Raw genomic sequence first — 6945 nt, 5'->3', positions numbered from 1 at the left:
AATTATAGTGTTAACTGTAGGTTTTTCATAGACCCCTTTATCAGCTTGAGGAAATGTCCTTCTTTTCCTTGTTTCCTAAATTTTAAATTTATCATGAATGTTTGTTGAATTTTGTAAAATGATTTTCTGCACTTATTGAGATAATCATAGGTTATTTTTCCTTTGTTCTGTTAATATTTTGATTTGCATTTATTGAATTTTGAATGTTAAACCAACCTTGCATTCCTAGGTTTAACCTCACTTGGTCACAATGGATTATCTTTTTAAATCTATCTATATCATCCTGAGTTTGATTTGCTGTTATTCTTTAAAGGACTTTTTATCTATGATCATGAGGGAAATTGTTCAGTAGTTTTCTTTTCTTGTAGTATCGTTGCTTGGTTTTGTGATGAAATAAATGTATCAGGCAGTGCTGCTTCCAACATTTTCTGAAAGAGTTTGCGTATTTCTTTTTTCACTAAATTTTTGATAGAATTCATTGAGGCCTCCAGTGTTCTTTGTGGGAAGATTTTTAATTAAGAATTTAAATTTTTAAAACTTTTCATATTTTTGTGATGAGTCAATTTTAGTAATGTATGTTTTGTAAGATACTGATGTTTTCCTCAGTTATAAGGTTCAGTGATATAAAGTTTCTCTTTATATTGCATCATTATCCTTTTCATTATGATAAGATCTATAATGATATCTCTCCTTTCACTAATGAGATTTGTAACCTGTCTTTTTCTCTTTTCTTTATCAGCCTAGCTACTGGTTGATCAATTTTATTGACTTTTTTAAGTGTATAGATTTTGCTTTCATTGATTTTTCTCTATTGTTTTGTCTGTTTTTCCTATTATTGGTTTTTATTGCTAACTTTAGTGTTTTCTTCCTTCTTCTTAATTAGGATATTTTCGCTGTTGTTTTTTTTTTCCCCCTAATTTCTTAAGGTGGAAGCTAAGATAATTGATTCTGGAATTTTTTCCTCCTCTGATATTAGCATTTAGACCTATAGGTTTCCCTCTAAGCCCTGCTTTAGGTGTATCCCACATATATTTTAAACTTTTTATTTTGAAATAATTATAGAGTCACAGGAAGTTGCAAACATAACATAAAGCATACTGGGTACTGTCCACCCACTATCCTCCAGTGGCAACATCTTATATAATTGTAGCATCATATCAAATTCAGGGAATCAGCATTGATATGTTGATATTGATATACTGTTAACTAGAACACAGGCAATATTCAGCTTTCATCATACTTTAATTTGCATATTTCTGTGTGTATGTGTGTGTGTACAGTTCTGTGCAGTTGTATTCCAGTTATAGACTTGTGTAACCAGAATGGTCAAGATGCAAATTGTTTCATCACCACAAAAGAGCTCCGTGAGATACCTCTTTGTAATCACACCCATTCTCCATCCCACCCGCTCTCCCTGACCCTTGAGAACTGCTAATCTGTTCTCCATCTCTCTAGTTTTCTCATGTTGAGAACATTATATAAGTGGAATCATAGAGTATGCAGCCTTTGGGGATTAGCTTTTATTCCCTAAACATAGTATTCCTGAGGTCCCCCCAGGTTGCTGCGTGCATCAGTAGTCCATTCCTGAGTATTGCTGAGTGGTCTTCCCTTGTATGGATGAACCAGGATTGGCTCAACCATTCACTCGTTGAAGGGCGTCTGGACTGTTTCCAGTTCTGCTACTAGGAATAAAGCCGCTTTTAGCAATCATGTACAGGGGGTTCTGTGAACCTGAAATTTCATTCACTAGGACAGATGCCTATGAGTACAACTTCTGGGTTGTGCGGTACTTGTGAATTTAACTAGAAACTGCCAAATGATTTTCTAGATTGGCTGTATTATTTTACATTGCCTCTGGAAATTTATGACCATCCCACATGTTTTGCTATCTTTTGTGTTCATTTTCAGTCAGTTTAAAATATTTTCTAAAATTCCTTATGATATGTTCTTTGCCCCATGAGTCTCTTAAAAATATGGCTTTTTATTTAGTAATATTTAGAGTTTTTCTAGGTACCTCTCTGTTGCCGATTTAAAATTTAATTTTTTGTAGTCAGAAAATATTTTGTATAATTTTAAACCTTTCCATGTTTGCTTGAAATTAGTTTGTATTCTTCAGTTATTTGCTAGAATGTTCTAAAAGTTTCATTTAGGACAAATTGATAGTGTTATTCAAGTTTTCTATTCTCTTACTGATTTCATGTCTACTTGATTTTTCAGTACAGAGAGAGGGGTGTCGTCTTATTTCTACTTTTAATTCAGTCACATTTGGTGTGCACACACATGCAGGATTGGTATGTCTTAATAAATTGATATTTTATCATTATAAAATAACCTTCCTTATTTCTGGTTAGTGTTTGCATGGTTTGTCTTTTTCCATTCTTTTTCTTTTAAGCTATTTTTGTCTGTATATTTAAAGTGGTTTTATTGTTGGCAGTATATGGTTAGGTCTTCTTTTTACCTTGCCTTTGCCTTTTAATTAGAATAGTTTGACTGTTTACATTTCTTGTGATTATTGATATTGTTGGGTTTAATGTACTGTCTTGCTACTTGTTTTACTTATCTCTTCTTTGTTGTTCTTTCTTTCTTATTAGTTCTGTATTTTTCAGCATTCCATTTTATCTCCATCACTGACAACATCACTGTATTGTCCCGATCTATTTTAGTAGGGAGGTTTGTTTTTTTGTTAATGTTTTGGTGGTTATTCACCTGGTATTATTTTAATTCCTCCTGAAGAAATTCCTCTGACGTCTTTTGTTGCTTCAGTTTGCTGGTGACTAATTATTTCACCTTTTGTTTATCCGGAAAAGTCCTTATTTCTCTTTAATTTTAAAGAAAAATTCTTGAAATAAAATTTTAGTTCGACAGTTTTTCTTTCAGCACTTAAAACCTTCTGGTCCACTGTGTTTTGGCTGTATAATTTCGGATGAGAAATCTGGGCTCATTCTTCTGTTTCTTTGTCTGTCTTTAAGGTTTTCATCTCTTTGGTGCTTCAGTATGGTTTTCTTTGTGTTTACTTTTTTTGTGTTTCATCAAACTTCTTCAATCTGAAGATATACTGTTTTTATCACATTTGGAAACTTTTCTGCCACTATTTCTTTAAATATATTTTCCATCACCTTCCTCTCCTCTTCTTCTGGAACTTCTGGGCATGTTATACTACTTGATATTGTCCCACAGGTCACCGAGCCTTGTTATTGCAGTCTTTCATCTCTCTGTGTTTCAATTTGGGTATTCCTATTTTTGTGTTGCCCAGTTCCTTTCCTTCTGCACATTTAATCAGCTGTTAATCTCATTTATTGAGTTTTTCATTTCCACCATATATGTTTGTATTTCACCTCTAGAAGTTCCATCTGGTTCTTCTTTAAATCTTCTGTTTGTCTCCTACTGTATTCATGCTGTGTTTTAAATACTTGTAAGTGTTTATCATAGTTGTCTTAAAATCCTTATTTGGGCAGTTCCTCATCTCTGCCTTTCAGGATCTGTTCCTATTGACTACATTTTCCCTGGTTTTGATCATATTTTCTTGTTTCTTTGCAGGTTCAGTAACTTTTAGTTGGATGGTAGACATTGTGACGATTACAGTAAATGTCTGTTTTTTGTCATTATTTTTAAGAGGGTTCCACTTGGTTTTTCAGGAAGGTAAGTTGCTTGTGGATGAGCTTGGTAATTTTCAAGCTTTTATTTTAAGATTTTTAGGTGAGGTGTAGAGCATCATTACTCTAGAGCTAACTTAGCCTCACTACTTAGGTACAACCTTTTTGCTGTCTCCTATTTCTTGTCTTGGTGGTTCAAATGGGACTCCTCTCTGACCAGTCAAAGCTCTAAATGTCTCCCAACTCTCTGTTAAGCAGTGGAAGTTGTTCAACTTATAACTCCCTGGTCAGTTTTTACCTCACCTCATTGAGTTTCATGTGTTGCCTAGAATTTGGCAACAGATGAAAGGGACCCTCATGCAGAACTTTAGAGCTCTTTGTATGTAGCTCTCTTCTCTTCAGAGCCCTCTCACATATCTCCTCTTCACTATCTCCAGCTCCTTCAGCCTCCGTGGGCTCCGATAGATTTCACCCACTCTGTAGTCTGGTGTTCTGCCTGGGTTCCCCAACTTCCGATGCTCTCTAGAAAATGCTTTCACTAAGAAAGCGCAATAATAGAGTTTATTCTTAGCACAATCTTATGCAGCCTGTTGTCCAAGGTCTGAAATTGGAAAGTGGTTGTTCATATATGTTTTTCTACCAGTTTTCTGGTTCACAGCAAGAGGATATTGTATCCTTGTTATTTCATCATGGACAGAAGCAGAAGTCCCTCTCTGTTTTGTATTTTTTCTCCTTATTACTTTTAAAAAATTGTAGTAAAATTCACGTGACATAACATTTATGATCTCAACCGTTTTTTAGTGTATAGCTCTGTGATAGCGCATTCACATTGTTGTGCAACCATCACCACCATCCATCTGTAAAACTCTTTAAATATTAAAAAACTGAAACTCTGTATCCATTAAAAAATAATTCTCCATTCTCCCCTAACCCCCAATGCCTGGAAACCACTATTCTACTTTCTGGCTGTCTGAATTTGCAGTCCTCTAATCACCTCACGTCTTTATGGGATGTGTGTCCCAAAATCTGTGGCCAATTTTTAAAGGCACTGCAAATTAGATACCACAATTCATTTATCCATTCTATTGTAGATGGATATTTGAGTACTTTCTACTTTGGAGGAATGATGGGGAATACTGCTGTAATCATTCTTGCTACTTTCTCTAGGGTCAGGTATGTTTGCATTTGAGTTGAGTGCACATCTAAGAGTAGAATTGCTGGTCATGTTGCATGTGTGTCTCCAGCTTTAACAGATAGATCCTGCCAAAAAACTTTACCAAGTGGCTGCACGAATTCCTACTCCTACGAGCAATGTGTGAGCCTTCCAGTTGCTCTGCAGCCTCCCCTCCACTTGCTGCCCTTAGCTCAGCATTTCAAAACTGTTTTTAACCATTCTCTGGTTGTATAGAAGATCTCAGGGTTGAATTGTCATTTCCCTTGTCCCCTACTGATTTTAGCACATTTGCATGTGCTTGTTGGCCGTTGGGACACTCTGTGTTGTGAAGTGCCTGTTCAACTCTTTTTCCCAGTTTTAAGCAATTGGTTTGTTTGTCTTCTTTCTTCCTGTAATGCTGAAGATTTTCTGTATTCTGCAGATGAATCCATTGGATATTGGAACTGGAATAATCTCTTCGAATCCTGTGAATTGCCACTTCCTTCTTGTAGTGTGTCTCATGATGAAGCAAAGTCTAACTTTTAATGAATCCCAGTTTACTGATCTTTTCTTTTATGGAGAGTGTGTGTGTATGTGTGCGTTTGTGTGTCTTCTTTAACAAGTTGTTGCTACCCTGTCGTTCTGAAGATGTTTTCTAATGTTGTCTTCTAGGTGCTTTATTATTTTACCTTTCACCTTTAGATCACAGTATCCAGGAATTGAGTTTTGTGTGTTGTGAGGGTAGGGCTCAAGGTTTCTTTTACATCCATATGCTCATCTCTACGAGTAATAACAGGTAGCATTGGGACAGGTGGACACAAGCCTGGGAGTTAGGGGTCCTGTATTCTCAGCCTTAACCTCCCTTTAAAGCATCCTCTGAACTTGGGCAGGTGATTTTTCCCAGTTCTCCCTCCTCTCAGGCTCCTTCCTTCCTTCCTTTCTTCCTTCTATCCTTCCTTCCACACTCCCTCCCTCCTTCCCTCCTCCCTGTATTCATTCCGTCCTTTCTTCATTCCTTCCATCTATCCACCCAAGCATCTGTCCAAATATCAATCTGTCCAACTGTGCTTCTGCGTGTTCACCTGATTGTCCTTCTTCTCTCCTTCCTTCCTCTTTCCTCCCATCTCTGCAAATTCTCCTCCTTGTCTTTATTCCTTCTGCTTTCCCTTTGACCCTCCATTTGTCCACTCTTCCTCTGTCCATCCAGGTATCCCCTCTGTCTGTGCCTCTACCTCTCTCTTTGTTCCGTCTGTCTCTTCAACCACATTCACTCTCTTGGCTTCATCTCCTTCACAGGCTTGCTCATCCCTCTATTCACACAATCGCTCCTTTTGTCATTCACCTTTATGGCTCACCTCTGAGTGATTGTCCTGGGACAGCCACTACTGGAGTGCAGATGAGCCTGTGGAGCTTCACCCACTTAGTGGGGAGCTCTGTCCCTCCCTGACAACAGCCCTTTCCACAGCCCCTGAGCCAGGCATCATGTTCCTGCCTACTTCCTCATCGCCTGAGCAACCAGAAGCCACCACAGGCCTAGGGGCCCCCTCTTCCTTCCTCAGAGGAGCTCTCCAGCCCCACACCTCCACACCGAATTTTCACTCGGGCGCTGGGAAGCCGAGGTGTGCAATCCTGCTTTTCAGGCAATCATGCTGAGCACAAAGGTTATACCAATAATCCAGCCCTCAGAGAGCCCCTGGTCTTGTGAAACTCACAGAACATTCTAATACAAGGTGGGATGTTTTGAGGAGAAGTACCTGGCATTCTTTGGGTGGGAAGGACTTTCTGGAGGAAGTTTTGCCCACTTGGGGTCTTTAAGAAGGAGTAGGCATTATATAGTGAAATAGGGTGTGGAGCGTGATCCTGGCAGAATAAATTGCATGAGCGACAGCCCGGTAGGCAATAACAACATATTGTATGGGGGAATGGGCAGGAATTTGGCTTGCCTGAAGCAGAAAGTTTAACTCAGAATGAATGGATCAATGATGCTGAAGAGTCAGGAGGAGCCAGAGGTGGGAGGGCCTTCAGTGCCAGGTCAAGAAGCTTGAACTTAAGCCTGAAGGCCTTAGGGAGCCATGGGTGATACTAGAGCAGGAGTGTTCCTAGTGAGATTTTCATTTCAGGAAAATACTCTAATGTTCAAGGCAGAGAACATCCTTTACACAAGGCATCCAGTGAGCATGTTAGGGTGTTGGTTCCAGT

The sequence above is a fragment of the Equus caballus genome, chromosome 24 (assembly GCF_041296265.1).
Source record: "Equus caballus isolate H_3958 breed thoroughbred chromosome 24, TB-T2T, whole genome shotgun sequence".
NCBI lineage: Eukaryota > Metazoa > Chordata > Mammalia > Perissodactyla > Equidae > Equus > Equus caballus.
Note: the sequence above shows the minus strand (reverse complement) of the source record.